Below are 14,411 nucleotides of genomic sequence, written 5' to 3'. Positions count from 1 at the left end.
TAATCCTTGCAAGGACAAAGCCCAAAACACCTAGAGCCAAAGAGTGTTAGGCATCACTGAAGTCTTTCTATCCGCATGATCTGAAGATTTATTACACTTGAGGACTGTGAATCCTCCAGCCTATTAGGTGTCGCGTTCTGAGCATCCAAGAGTCATTGTGGATTGCCGGTGAACAAAGTCTTTGAAGGTTTGGAAGTCTCCCTTGAAGACTTACCAGAGTGATTGGTCGAGGACTAAGTGTTCTTAGCTCAAGGGGAATAAGGTGAAGATGCGGTCTTTTGAGTTGAATCTCAGCCTCCCTAACCATACGTATAATTGTCACAGCAACTGGAACTGGTCCAACAACCCCTGTCCTCTCCGAGCAACTGGTTCCATCTTTCACCTCTCTTTACTTACAGTTTGTCTTTGTGAAGTGATTGCCCATTTGTCTGATCTGATTGACTTCACTGAGTGAAGATTGTTTACTGTTTGGCTTCATACTATCTTCCATCCTGATCCTTACTACCTAGCTGCTGATAGTCTTCGTGCTTTTACTTCATTGCTTACTTGAATGTGGCTTGTCTAGTGTAGTCTACCTTCCGCTGCATATCAATAGGTTCATTTCTATTGTTTGTCTTCAAAGCATTTGTGTTTTTAAGACTTTCATAAAAATCGCCTATTCACCCCCCCCCCGCCCTCTAGGCGAATACTAGCACTTTCAATTGGTACCAGATCAAGGTGCTCACTTGTTCTGTGTGATTCGGTTTAACCACCTGGAGTTTAGCTATGTCGACTGCAAGGATAATCAAGGTCTCCGTTGCGTGCCCTGTCTTCGATGGCACTGATTACCCCTACTGGAAGAATAAGATGCGTATGCCTCTTGAAGCCATTGATGTCAATCTCTGGTATGTCGTCAAGAGCGGCATTCCCAAGGTCGGTGAAGGTGTCACAGCTGCTGATGTCAAGAGGTTCATTCAACTGGACTCAACTGCCAAGAACATCATCTGTGGTCATCTGACCAAAGGACAATATGGTCGTGTGAATGCTCTGGAAACTGCGAAGTAGTCTGGGACTGGCTTTCCAAGGTCAAGGAAGGTGTCTCGACACATAGAGATTCAAGGATCAGTGTTCTTCGCAATCTCTTCAACCGCTTCAAGAGAAATGACAATGAGAATGTCCAGCTCACATTTGATCGCCTCACTGATATCACAAATGAGCTTCATGCACTCGGCACCACTGAGATCACCAAGCATGAAATCGTCAAGACAGTTCTGAGATCACTTGATAGCTCATTTGACATCATGGCCCTGATGATTCAAGAGTTCCCTGACTTCAAGACTCTTGATCCATCTGACATACTTGAGAGGCTCAACACACATGAGTTCCAGCTATCTGAGAAAAGAGATATTTATGGTCCCAACTATGGACGAACTCGCGCTTTGAAGTCAAAGGTTGTTTCCTCATCTGAAGAAGAATCTGACTGCAGTTCTGGGGATCCTGAAGATATTAGAAAGGAGCTTGCTATGCTTGTGAAGAAATTCTAGAAGTTCACTAAGAAGAAAGACTTCAGAAAGTCTTCAAGATCCAACTCTAGAAATGATGAAGCTTCCTCTCGTGATCACAAGAAGAGAACATGCCACAAGTGCAAGAAACCTGGTCACTACATCTATGAGTGTCCACAGTGGGACAATGAGACCAAGAAGGAGAAGAGCAAGGAATATGATTCTGATGACAAGAAGAAGAAGAAATCCTCAAAGTCTTCTTCCAAGTCCTCGTCGAAGTCTTCATCACACAAGAAGAGCTCATCAAGCAAGGCTCGTGCGTTTGTTGGCAAGGAGATGGATCCAGAGGAGGAGTCTGCATCTGAGGAGGCAGAGGTGGAGTTTGAAGAGGAATATGATTCTGGAGTAGCAAGCCTGGCTCTAGCTTCTGCATATGTCGCCAAGTCCATCTTCAACACTGAAGACAATGGCCTCGTCACCAACACTGATGCTAAGGATGAGGATGACTCTGCTCCCACCTACTGCTTCATGGCACGTGGTGCCAAGGTAAACTCATGCGATGCTTACTTTCAAACATCAAGTGAAAATGACTCTGAATGTGAATCTAAACCTAGCTACAAAACACTTGCTAAAATTGCAACTGAATAACAGAATGTTGTGGAACATATTCAGAAGTTGTTAGACAAAAGCGATGACCTGTTGGACGCGGAAATGACCTCAGTCCTTAATTGAAGACATTAAAAATCTTCATGTTAAGTACGAGGAACTTGAAAGTCATCATGAAACGCTCTCAACTTCTCATGAAAGGCTCTCCTATGATTATCTTCAAAGGAAGCAAGAGCTTGAGAAATTGAGATCGGCTCATGAAGATCTTCAAAAGGAGAACGAGTCACTCCACGCTCAACAGATCAGTTCCGCTCAGGAAGGATTTGAACCACCATGTCTAAAATGTCTTGAGTGTGATAATGTTGTCTCTGTTGTTGAATGTTCAACTGCTGCTACTATTGCAATATCTTCAACTGCTAATGTGGTAACTAACGCCTCTGCTGAGGATACCACTACTATTGCTGATGAGAATGCCAGGTTGAAGACATTGCTTGAGACAGGAATGTACAAAAGTCTCAATGTGGGCCCTTCTCTGAGGAAGTAACAGCCCTACGTCTCGGAGCCCGGAGGCGGTCGACTGATCTCTGTGTATATGAGTTACAGGGGTGCGAACCCTTCTACCAGTGGAGGGGTGGCTTATATAGAGGACGCCAGGACCCCAGCCAGCCCACGTAGAGGAGGGTTAAAGTACATTAAGGTCGGGCGTTACTGGTAACGCCCTACATAAAGTGCCATCATGACCATTAAGACTATTTAATTACAGACCGTTTGGATGCAGCATAGATCCTGAACTTCTGATGGTCGAGTGCGTCTTCATGATCGAGTGTCTTCTAGCCAGTCGAGTGGAGTCTCCCTTGGTCGAGTAGAACTTCTCTTGGTCGACTGGAAGGTAGCTTCGTATGATGATGTCCTTGGGTATGGTATCCTAGATAGGTCCATGACCCTACCCTAGGTACATAACCTCATCATTAGCCCCCGAATGGATCGAGGTTCGAGTGAGGAAGGAGTCGACGATTTTCTCCGACTTGTTTACTGTACTTTGATTATGTCGTATCTTGGATCGGCGATTCTTCTTTCGGCGTTGGCGTCGACTTTTACTTCAGTCGCCTTGATCCATTCTTATCTTTTGTCGAGTGAACTTTTGAACTTTGGTGAACTTCCGAGCGACGGATCGCGGGAAGGATATCGTCTGACAGATTGATATGCTGTTAGCGGATTTTGCGGGATCTGAAATTTGGGAAGCGCGCGAAGCGGGGCGATCCGCGGCAATCGGGCGGGATAAGGCATGGACGCCTCGATTTCCGCGCCGCCTTTTTCGCCACGTATCGTACGTGTGCGACTGTTTCGGGATGTGACAGATCTGCTCGGACCCACTCGTCAGCCACTCGGAAGCGCCCTTATATAAAGCGTCGGGGGTGAATTTTTGAACAGTGCCTCCCCATTTTCCTCTCTTCCCTCTCTGCCTCCGCCCACGGCGCCTGCTCCTACCTCCGCCTTATCCACCTCTCGAGCGCTTCGCCAGCGATAATGGTGAAGGAGAAGACGGTGGCTCTAGAGCGCGCGAAGAAGGCGACGGTGGCGGGGCAAGCGAAGGGGAGACCGTCTAGCCGGGGCGGATCTTCGTCGAGGTCCCGCCTGCCGAAGGGTTGGGTCCAAGGGGATTGGATCCGCTCGACCATCACTGGAAAGGACCTTAACGACCTGGCCGATGAGGGACTGATCCCCCACGGGTCAGCCAGGCTCCCGGGGTCCGAGTGTCAACCGCAGCCGCAGGAGGGTGAGTGTGTTCTCTTAGCCACTCACGTAGATCGTGGTTTTTCTCTGCCGCCGAGTGTGTTCTTCCGTGGGTTTCTGAATTTCTTTGGGGCGCAACTCCACCATTTCAATCCCAATTCCATCGTCTATCTTGCTGCCTTTGTGTCCATGTGCGAGAACTTCCTGGGTTGTCGACCGCACTGGGGTCTCTTAAAGCACATATTCACATGTCGGTCGCAGACAGTAAAAAAGGCGAGCCCGGGTGATGAGAGGACCAAGGTTATACAGATGTGCGGGGGTCTTGGGATCCAGTTGAGGAATAAGAGCACTTTCCCGGCCATGACCCTTCCTGAGTCGGTCAGAGGGTGGCAGTCGACTTGGTTCTACTGCCAAGACGAGTCGACACCGGGGCAGTCGACTGGTCTCCCTTCGTTCTCCATGGTCCGAGTGGACAAACCGTCTTCTCTGAAGGTGCTTCCTGAGGAGAAAGCCGAGGTAAAAATGTTGGTGGAGCGCGTGGTCCAACTCGTTCGGGACGGAGTGACGGGCATGGATCTTCTGGAAGTCTTCCTTAGGCGGCATATCCAACCGCTCCAGTACCGAGGCCACCCAATGTGGCTGTACTACGGTACTGAAGACACCACTCGGGTCCATCCAGAAGCAGTCGATGACGCTACGCTGGAGAGGTGGGTGGCCGCCATCACAGGGAACAAGGACAACCCTCGAGGGGCGAGGAGGATCCCGCCACTCGACTGTACCTATACGCCGGACAAGGTATGGCCGCTTATCTCCGAGTGTAAATTTGTTTCATCCATTCTGCTTTGCCGCGAATTGGTCGGTTGATCTTTGCCTTGCTTTGTTGCTTGTCTGATAGGCCACCACTGAATTGTACTCGATGCCCAATGGGGCACAGACGCTGACTGAGGAGGGGGGAGGAAGCGGGGGCGAAAGCCCGGAGGAGTGCGATTCGGATGCTGACAACGACGACGAGGGTGACGATTCTGGTGAGGAGGAAGAAGAGGAGGAGGAGGAGGAAGTTGCACCTCCCCGCTCGGAAAGACGCTCAAAGCTTGCCCATGATCCAGCGACTGAGCGGGGTAAGGGGGTCGCGACCGCTTCCCAGTCGACCAAGTGCCCTCGGACCGCTTCTCCGGCGCCGACTGAGAAGGCTCCGAAGCAATCTCGAGTGGTACCATCGAAGCCCGCGAAGGTCTTGCCGAAGATGAAGATGGTGATCCCCACTATCTCAGGGTAATGGTAGTTTTGAGCTTTCCCTGTTTCATGAACTTGTTCTTGGTCGACTCATGGGCCAATCGGCTGGCTTTTGGAACTGCAGCGCTGCTACTTCTGAAACTTCGGCCAAGGCTGAGGACCACGAGATGGAGGATGTTGTTACCTCGCAACCAGGTATGATTCTTGTGACGCCGTTTTCAGTCGGCTGACTTATTGTCTCTAATTTTGATTCTTTCTGCAGCTTCATCTAACATTGTTATTGACCTTCCTGACGACGATGATGAAGAACCACCGAGGCAAAGGAGGAGCAAGAAAACGCCTGCTGGTAAGGCGGCTCGGGATGTGCCAGCACCTGAGACGTTGGTCGTGGAGGGATACAATGTCACTCGACCCACCGTAACCTTCGTGGTGCCGTTGACGAGTGCTCGCCCTTCGTCATCGAGTGCTGCTCAACCCTCACTTTTCTCCACCTACCCCGTTCCAGAAGACCAAGCCAGTGCTGCTAGAGAAGCGATACGCCAAGCGGGGGTCATGATGGAGCAAGTGAAGGCAATTCGAGAAGCCAGCCAGGCAGCCTATGACGCCAGTTTGGCACTCGAGAGTAATGTTCAGGTCAGTCGATCATTGCCTGTTCTTCTTTCTGAAGTTCCTGGAGTCTGTCCTACACCCACTGGGTGTGTGTCGATTGAAATTCCGGGTTTGTGGGGGCACGCTGAGTGCACCCACTGGGTGTAGTCCCCAAGGCTATGTTGGACTACTGGCAGTCGACCATAGTCTTGATGTTTTGAGTTTTTCTTTACTCGACAAGGTCGAATAGATTCATAGATCGGTGGGGGCACGCTGAGTGCACCCACTGGGTGTAGTCCCCAAGGCTATGGTGGACTGCTGGCAGTCGACCATAGTCTTTATGCTTTGAGTTTTTCTTTACTCGACAACGTTGAATAGATTCATAGACCGGTGGGGGCACGCTGAGTGCACCCACTTGGTGTAGTCCCCGAGACTATGGTCGACTGCTGGCAGTCGACTATAGTCTGAAGAACATTGCCTCTTTTTTTCTTTTTTTTGTTGGTCGACTGGTCGACTCTTGATGAAACTAGTGGGGGCACGCTGAGTGCACCCACTGGGTGTAGTCCCCGAGACTATGGTCGAATGTTTGCATTCGGCCGTAGTCTTAGAAACGCTATGATTTTTCCTTACTCACTCGGAAGTGAATTGTCTTTGACATCTGTCGATTGGTTCTTCGTAGAAATCCTGTGACCTTGCGGCTTGTTATACTGAGTTGGAGAACAAACACATTCAGCTCGAGCTTGATCTGAAACTGGCCCAAGAGAACTTGACGAAGGCGAAGGAGGAAGCTAAAGGTATGCTTGGTGAGGCTTTGGACGACTGCCTTTGCCTCTCACTTGTTTCCGAATCTAATCTCACTGTAATTTTGTAGGCAAAGTGAGGGACACCCTGAAGAAACAAGAGCTTGACTTGGCTGAGATGCAAAAAACTGCTTTAGAGAAGACCAGGCTAGCGGATGAGAAGCTGTCTTCAGTGACTAAGCTTGAAGAAGAAAACACCAATCTGAAAGCTGCTCTTGATGCTGCCAACCAGGAGGTCACTCGACTGAAAAGCGACAAGACCACCCTGAATGACAAGGCCAGCGAGTTGGAGAGAAAGAAGAATGATCTGGAGGCTTATCTGGGTGGACTCGCCAAGAAGTTGTTCCTCATGCTTGAAGGTAATCCTTTGTATCAAACGAATATTTCAATTGTAACCTCTGACTGTTTGTCTTGACTCGGTGGTTGTGCTTGCAGAATTTTGTCAGAACTTTGAAGAGGAGACTGGTCGACTGGAAGTAAACCTGGACCCCATCAACTCTCCTGTGAATGATGAAGCCGCCATGAATGTGCTCCGACTTGAATCTCGTGTTGCTGCCGTCATTGATTATCTCGCAAGGCTGAAGGTCGCAACTTCCCGCATCGACACAACACTTTGGCCCAGAGAGACACTCCAGAACGACCTTGAGTCTCTGATGACTCGACTGAACAAGGTCCCAAGTCGAGTGCAAGAGTGGAAGAAGTCCTCGGCCAGGAGCGGCGCGGATGTTGCTCTGTCTCTGGTCCGCATTCACTGCAAGGATGCACGAGAGGACAAGCTGGTGGCTCTCAGGGTGGCCAACACCAAGAAGCACGATTTTAGATCTTTCATGGAGACCTTCATCGCTGCTGCCACTCGGATTGCAGATGGAATTGATCTGGACGAGTTTGTGGCACCTTCCAGCCCTCCACAGGAGGGGTAAAAAATTCTGAGCTTGACACTTTAAATTTGCCTCGGTATGCCGAGTGGGTTTTGTAACCAATAAACCTTAATAGGCTTAGCGCCTGAGCACTTTCGGTTCTGATAGGTATTATCCGAACTTGGGTTCGTTACTGAATATGCTTGCGTTTGGTTTGAGGCATCCTTTGCAGGTTGAAGCAAAGCGCTTATTGCCATCGGCTTGCATCCTAATTCACTTAGGCGAGTACCGGGCTGTAGCTAAGTCTCCGAGTGAGAGGTTTGCCCTCCACTCGGTAGGATTCTAGATACTTAGGCGAGCACTGGGCTGCAGCTAAGCCTTCGAGTGGGAGGTCTGCTCTCCACTCGGTAGGATTTCAGACACTTAGGCGAGCACTGGGCTGCAGCTAAGCCCCCGAGTGGGAGGTCTGCTCTTCACTCGGTAGGATTTCAGACACTTAGGCGAGCACTGGGCTGCAGCTAAGACTCCGAGTGGGAGGTCTTCTATCCACTCGGTAGGATTTAGGACACTTAGGTGAGCCCTGGGATGCAGCTAAGCCTCCGAGTGGGAGGTCTGCTCTCCACTCGGTAGGATTTCAGACACTTAGGCGAGCACTGGGCTGCAGCTAAGCCCCCGAGTGGGAGGTATGCTCTCCACTCGGTAGGATTTCAGACACTTAGGCGAGCACTGGGCTGCAGCTAAGCCCCCGAGTGGGAGGTCTGCTCTCCACTCAGTAGGATTTCAGACACTTAGGCAAGCACTGGGTTGCAGCTAAGCCCCCGAGTGGGAGGTCTGCTCTCCACTCGGTAGGATTTTTGAATTGGTGGCGTAGCTCGGAAGGAGAGGGTAGCAGTCGACCTGCTCCTCGTCCTCCTTGCAGGACGCATGTTGTACTTGTACTTAGGTGAGTTCTTGGACTGCAGCTAAGCCCCCGAGTGGAAGGCTGGCTTACCACTCGGTAGGATTTTATTTATCTTAGGCGAGTACTAGGACTGCAGCTAAGCCTCCGAGTGGAAGGCTGGCTTACCACTCGGTAGGATTTTATTTATCTTAGGCGAGTGCTTGGACTGCAGCTAAGCCTCCGAGTGGAAGGCTGGCTTACCACTCGGTAGGATTTTATTTATCTTAGGCGAAACGGATTTCGCGGCTAAGCCTTCATGTGGGAGACTGACTCGCCACTCGGTTAGGATTTGTTTTTATAGACTTAGGCGAATCGGATTCGCAGCTAAGCCACCCACTGGGGGATTGTTTTCTATGGACAAAAGTAATAACAATCACTGGGAAAACTATAAAGCTCTTGTCTTTGATAAATAAACTACAGGAGTACTTTTATTACAACTCATCCGAGTGAATACTTAAGTGTAAAAGGGGCGGAGAAGCTCCGCGTTCCAAGCTCGGGCCTCGTCGATCTGATGTTCGACATTGTAAAGACGGTATGCTCCATTTGGGAGAACCTTGGTGACGATGAAGGGACCTTCCCAAGAAGGAGCGAGCTTGTGTGGTTTTTGCTGGTCCACTCGGAGAACTAAATCTCCTTCCTGGAAGGCTCGACTCTTCACGTTTTTAGCGTGGAAGCGACGCAAGTCTTGTTGATAAATGGTCGACCTGATCAGAGCCATCTCTCTTTCTTCCTCTAAAAGGTCGACTGCGTCCTGCCGCGCTTGTTCTGCTTCAGCTTCGCTGTAGAGCTCGACTTGGGGAGCATTGTGGAGAAGATCACTCGGCAGGACTGCTTCAGCTCCGTAGACCAAGAAGAATGGAGTTCTTCTAGTCGACCGGTTAGGTGTGGTCCTTAACCCCCAAAGCACCGAGGGAAGTTCGTCAACCCACGCACCAGCCGCATGCTTGAGATCACGCATCAAATGGGGCTTCAACCCTTTGAGAATCAAACCGTTGGCTCGTTCTGCCTGTCCATTCGTCTGCGGATGGGCGACTGAAGCATAGTCGACTCGCGTGCCTTGAGACGTGCAGAAAGCTCTGAATTCTTCTGAATCGAAGTTTGACCCGTTATTAGTGATGATGCTGTGTGGGACACCATATCTGAATATCAGTTCTCGGATGAAGCTGACAGCGGTACCAGCATCGAGGTTCTTGATGGGTTTGGCCTCAATCCACTTGGTAAACTTGTCGACTGCTACCAGCACATGTGTGAAACCGCTTCTTCCTGTTCTCAACGGGCCAACCATATCCAAACCCCACACAGCAAAGGGCCAGACGAGTGGTATAGTCTTCAAAGCTGACGTGGGCTTGTGTGACATATTGGAGTAAAATTGACATCCCTCACACTTGTCGACTATCTCTTTCGCCATTTCATTCGCTCTGGGCCAATAAAAACCAGCTCGGTATGCTTTGGCCACGATGGTCCGAGAAGACGCATGATGGCCACAGGTCCCCGAGTGGATGTCGTTGAGGATCATTCGACCTTCCTCTGGTGTTATACATTTCTGGCTGACTCCAGTTGCACTTTCTCTGTATAATTGACCTCTCATGACGGTGAAGGCTTTGGACCGGCGGACGATCTCTCGAGCTTCTTCTTCATTCTCGGGGAGTTCCTTCCTCAAAACATAGGCGATGTAGGGCACTGTCCAATCGGGAGTGATGACCAAAACTTCCATGATCAAGTCGACCACCACTGGGACCTCGACTTCAGTCGGATCTGTGGCGCTTTTAGGCTGCGGGGCTTCTTCAGTGAAGGGATCCTCTTGAACCGATGGTGTGTAGACATGTTCCAAAAACACGCCACTCGGAATGGCTTCCCTCTTGGAACCTATCTTCGCCAAGTCATCGGCCGCTTGATTTTTCAGTCGGGGAACATGATGGAGTTCTAACCCTTCGAATCTCTTTTCAAGCTTCCTCACCACATTGCAGTATCCAGTCATGGCTGGGCTTCTCACGTCCCATTCCTTCATCACCTGATTGACCACCAAATCTGAGTCGCCGTAAACCATAAGACGACGGACGCCGATTGAAATGGCCATGTCAACCCATACAACAGTGCTTCATATTCTGCTTCATTGTTGGAGGAATCAAACTGGATCTGGAGCACATATCTGAGCTTATCTCCTCGGGGAGAAACCAAAACTACCCCAGCACCAGAACCATATAACATCTTAGAGCCATCAAAGAACATGGTCCAATGCTCCGAGTGAACTTGAGTCGGCTGCTGCTGTTCAATCCACTCGGCAAGGAAATCTGCTATAGCCTGGGACTTAATGGCTTTCTTTGCCTCAAATTTGATATCAAGGGGAAGGAGTTCAATCGCCCATTTAGCCACTCGACCAGTTGCATCTCTGTTGTGCAGAATCTCTGACAATGGTGCGTCGCTGACGACTGTAATGTCATGATCAGAGAAATAATGGGCAACCTTCTTCATGGTCATGTAGATCCCATATACGAGCTTCTGATAATGAGGATATCTTTGCTTCGATGGGGTCAAAACTTCAGAGAGATAATACACTGGGCGCTGAACTTTGAAGGCTTTCCCTTCTTCTTCCCGCTCGACCGTAAGTACTGTACTGACGACTTGTCCTGTGGCTGCAATATAAAGCAACAGAGGCTCTTTGCTGATTGGAGCAGCAAGCACCGGCTGGGTGGAGAGCAGAGTTTTTAACTCGGCAAACGCTGCATCAGCTTCTGGAGTCCACTCGAACTTGTCTGCCTTCTTCATCAGTCGGTAAAGGGGCAACGCCTTTTCACCGAGGCGAGAGATGAATCGACTTAACGCGGCCAAGCATCCAGTAAGCTTCTGGACATCGTGCACACGCACAGGGCGTTTCATTCGGAGTATGGTGCCAACTTTTTCTGGGTTAGCGTCGATTCCTCGTTCGGAAACGAGAAAACCGAGTAACTTCCAGCCAGGTACTCCGAATGTGCACTTTGCAGGATTGAGCTTGATATCATACCTCCTGAGATTGGCAAATGTTTCAGCTAAGTCAGTCAACAGGTCGGAACCCTTTCACGACTTGACCACGATATCATCCATGTATGCTTCCACATTCCGACTGATTTGAGTGAGTAAACACTTTTGAATCATTCTCATGAACGTGGCTCCGGCATTCTTGAGGCCGAATGGCATGGTGATATAGCAGAAGCACCTGAATGGGGTGATGAAAGCTGTTTTGATTTCGTCGGGCCCATACAGACGGATCTGATGATACCCGTAATAAGCGTCTAGAAAAGACAATCTCTCGCACCCCGCGGTTGAGTCGACAATTTGGTCGATGCGAGGGAGAGGAAAATGATCTTTCGGGCAGGCCCGATTGATATGTTTGAAATCAATGCACATACGAAGGGAATTGTCCTTTTTGGGAACCATAACGACATTGGCGAGCCACTCGGAGTGGTATATCTCTCGGATGAACTCTGCTGCAAGGAGTCAAGCCACCTCTTCGCCAATGGCCTTTTTCTTCTGAACGGCGGACCGTCGAAGATGTTCTTTAACAGGTTTTGCCTTTGAATCAACTCTAAGGCGATGCTCAGCCAGTCCCCTGGGAATGCCTGGCATGTCAGCTGGCTTCCATGCGAAGATGTCCCAGTTCTCACGGAGGAACTGGATGAGCGCTTCTTCCTATTTAGAGTCGAGTGTAGTGGAAATATGGGTCGGAGCTGCATTGGGGTCAGTCGGGTGGATGTGAACTGGCTTCGTCTCCCCGGACGACTGAAATGCTGACTCTATGGCGGGCTTCTTGGCCCGCAGTAAATCACTTGGATCTGCGTTCTTCTTGTATCCCTCTAGCTCTATCACTGTTATCTGGTCATTCGCAATCTTTGAGCCTTTCTGGAAACACTCTTCTGCTTTCTTCCGGTTACCAGTGACGGTGATCACGCCTTTGGGGCCAGGCATCTTTAACTTGAGGTACACGTAACATGGTCGAGCCATGAAGCGGGCGTAGGCTGGTCTTCCCAAGATAGCGTGGTAGGCGCTCTGGAAATCCACAACTTCAAAAGTCAGCTTCTCTTTGCGGAAATGCTTTGAGTCACCGAACACCACATCCAGAGCTATTTGGCCGAGTGACTCAGCCTTCTTTCCTGGGATGTGTCACATCCTAGTTAGCCATGCATTAGAGTGTTGCATCATGTTTACTCTTTCATCAGAAACCTGAAATGGGGATGACAGAACCCCCAGTCCCCTCTGAAACCAATTAGGGTTTACTAAAAACTTTTTCAATGAACCTGAAATGCCCTTCTAAAATGCCCATCATTTTTGTCTTGGTTCAGAACCTCTGCCAAAAGTGGTGCACATTTTCCTAGGCCATCCTAGGGTTTTTGATTTAAATCATAAGTATTTGAATTTGGGCATTTAAAATTATATAAAATATTTAAATGCTCAAATAACTCCAAACTAAAATGTTTCATGTTGGAAATAATCCAACTATGGACCAGGAGTAGTTTGGTGATTTTTGGAGTTGCCTAAGTATTTTATTTAATTCAACAAAGTTGCAGAAGTATTAAAAAAACAGAAAACAGAAAGAAATGGAAAAGGCTTACCTGTCGCCCAGCACCCGGCCCACCTGCCGGCCCAGCCCAGCACCGCGCCAGCGAGCTGCTTGCCGGCCAGGCAGGCAGGCAGGTGCTCGACGGCGAGCACCGCATGGGTGCCACGCACCTGCTCGCCGCCTCGCCGCCTCCCTCGCCCGGCTAACGCCGTGAATCGGCCTCCCTCTCTCCCCCGAACCCCCCAGACACCCCCTCTCCTCTCCAGCTCCTCTCCCTCGCTCTCCCACGCCATGGCCGACGCCATCGCCGCCACCCCCTCGCCGTAGCCACGCCCTCCGTCAACCCCACGCCGTGCCGCCGTGTCCAGGAGCTTCGCCGCCGTCCACTTCATCGAGCTAGCCGAGCCCCGTGTGCTCGAGCGGCCCGAGACCACCGCACCGACCTCGCCCGAGCTCGCCGTCGCCGGAGATCCCCTTCAACGCCGTCGCCGCCTCAGCTCGTCCCCGACCCCGCCGGTGGCCTCTACGGGAGCGCTGTGAGCCTAGCTACCCCTCCGACCCTCTCTCTCTCATTCCCGAGCCGTGTAGCCACCGCACGAAGATCACACGCACGCACCGCCGCGGATCTCGTCGCCGACGTGCTTCCGGCCATCCTCCGGCCAACCCGCGGTGTCCAACGCACTCACCACGCTGCGTTAGGCCCAACCGTGCACTCCCCGCACCTCACCGATCCCCCTAGCGACAAGTTCGACTTTGGCCGAACTCCGGTGGCCGCCAAAGTCGTCGCCGGCGCCAACTCCGGCCACCCCGACCCCAACGGACTCCACCAAGAGCTGCGGCTCGACCTCAGCTCCGCTCCGGTGCCCTCCGCGGCTCGTTTGGTTGCCGGAACGGCAAAAATCACTTCCGCCGCCGCGTCGGGCTCGCCGGCGGCTAAACGCCGGTGCAGCCGACCCGGGTTTGACCACGGGTGGGCCCTGGTTGACTCCCCTGAGTCAATGACAGGTGGGGCCCAGCCCTGTTAATTAAACAGGTTTAGTTTTAATTAAACTTTAATTAAATAATCACCCTGACATGCGGGACCCACTGTCAGGTTTGACCCGGACGTGTTCCGTTGACCTGCTGACGTCACACTGACGTCAGGCTGACGCAATAATTGATTTTCTGGAATTATTCTAATATAGGAAATTCCAGAATATAATTTAAACTTCAAAAATTCATAACTTTTATTCTGTAACTCCAAATCAGACAAATTATATATGAAAAATGATCAGAAAAATCCAATCTATCCATCTGTACTATTTTCATGCATGACTAAACAAGTTAACTTGATGTTTAATGCAGAACAAGGAAAAACACTTTAAAGGGCCATGTTTGAGTTTGAAATTTGAATCTTTGATTCAAATTGGTTCAAACCCTTCTGGTCTTAGTTGCATTAGCCCAACACACTCATATTGCTATGTTTCATGCATGCATCATATTGTTGCACATTGTTTGGTGATGGTTGTATATCGGTGTTCTTGCGGCAGGATCTGCCCCCGAGGAGTACCGTGATTACCCTAACGAAGAACCGTATCAGTGCATCGAACCATCAGGCAAGCAACCAACCATTTGATCATATCGATACAATCCCATGTT

The sequence above is a fragment of the Triticum aestivum genome, chromosome 5B, assembly GCF_018294505.1.
Source record: "Triticum aestivum cultivar Chinese Spring chromosome 5B, IWGSC CS RefSeq v2.1, whole genome shotgun sequence".
In the NCBI taxonomy this organism is placed as follows: domain Eukaryota; kingdom Viridiplantae; phylum Streptophyta; class Magnoliopsida; order Poales; family Poaceae; genus Triticum; species Triticum aestivum.
This window is presented reverse-complemented; position numbering follows the sequence as displayed.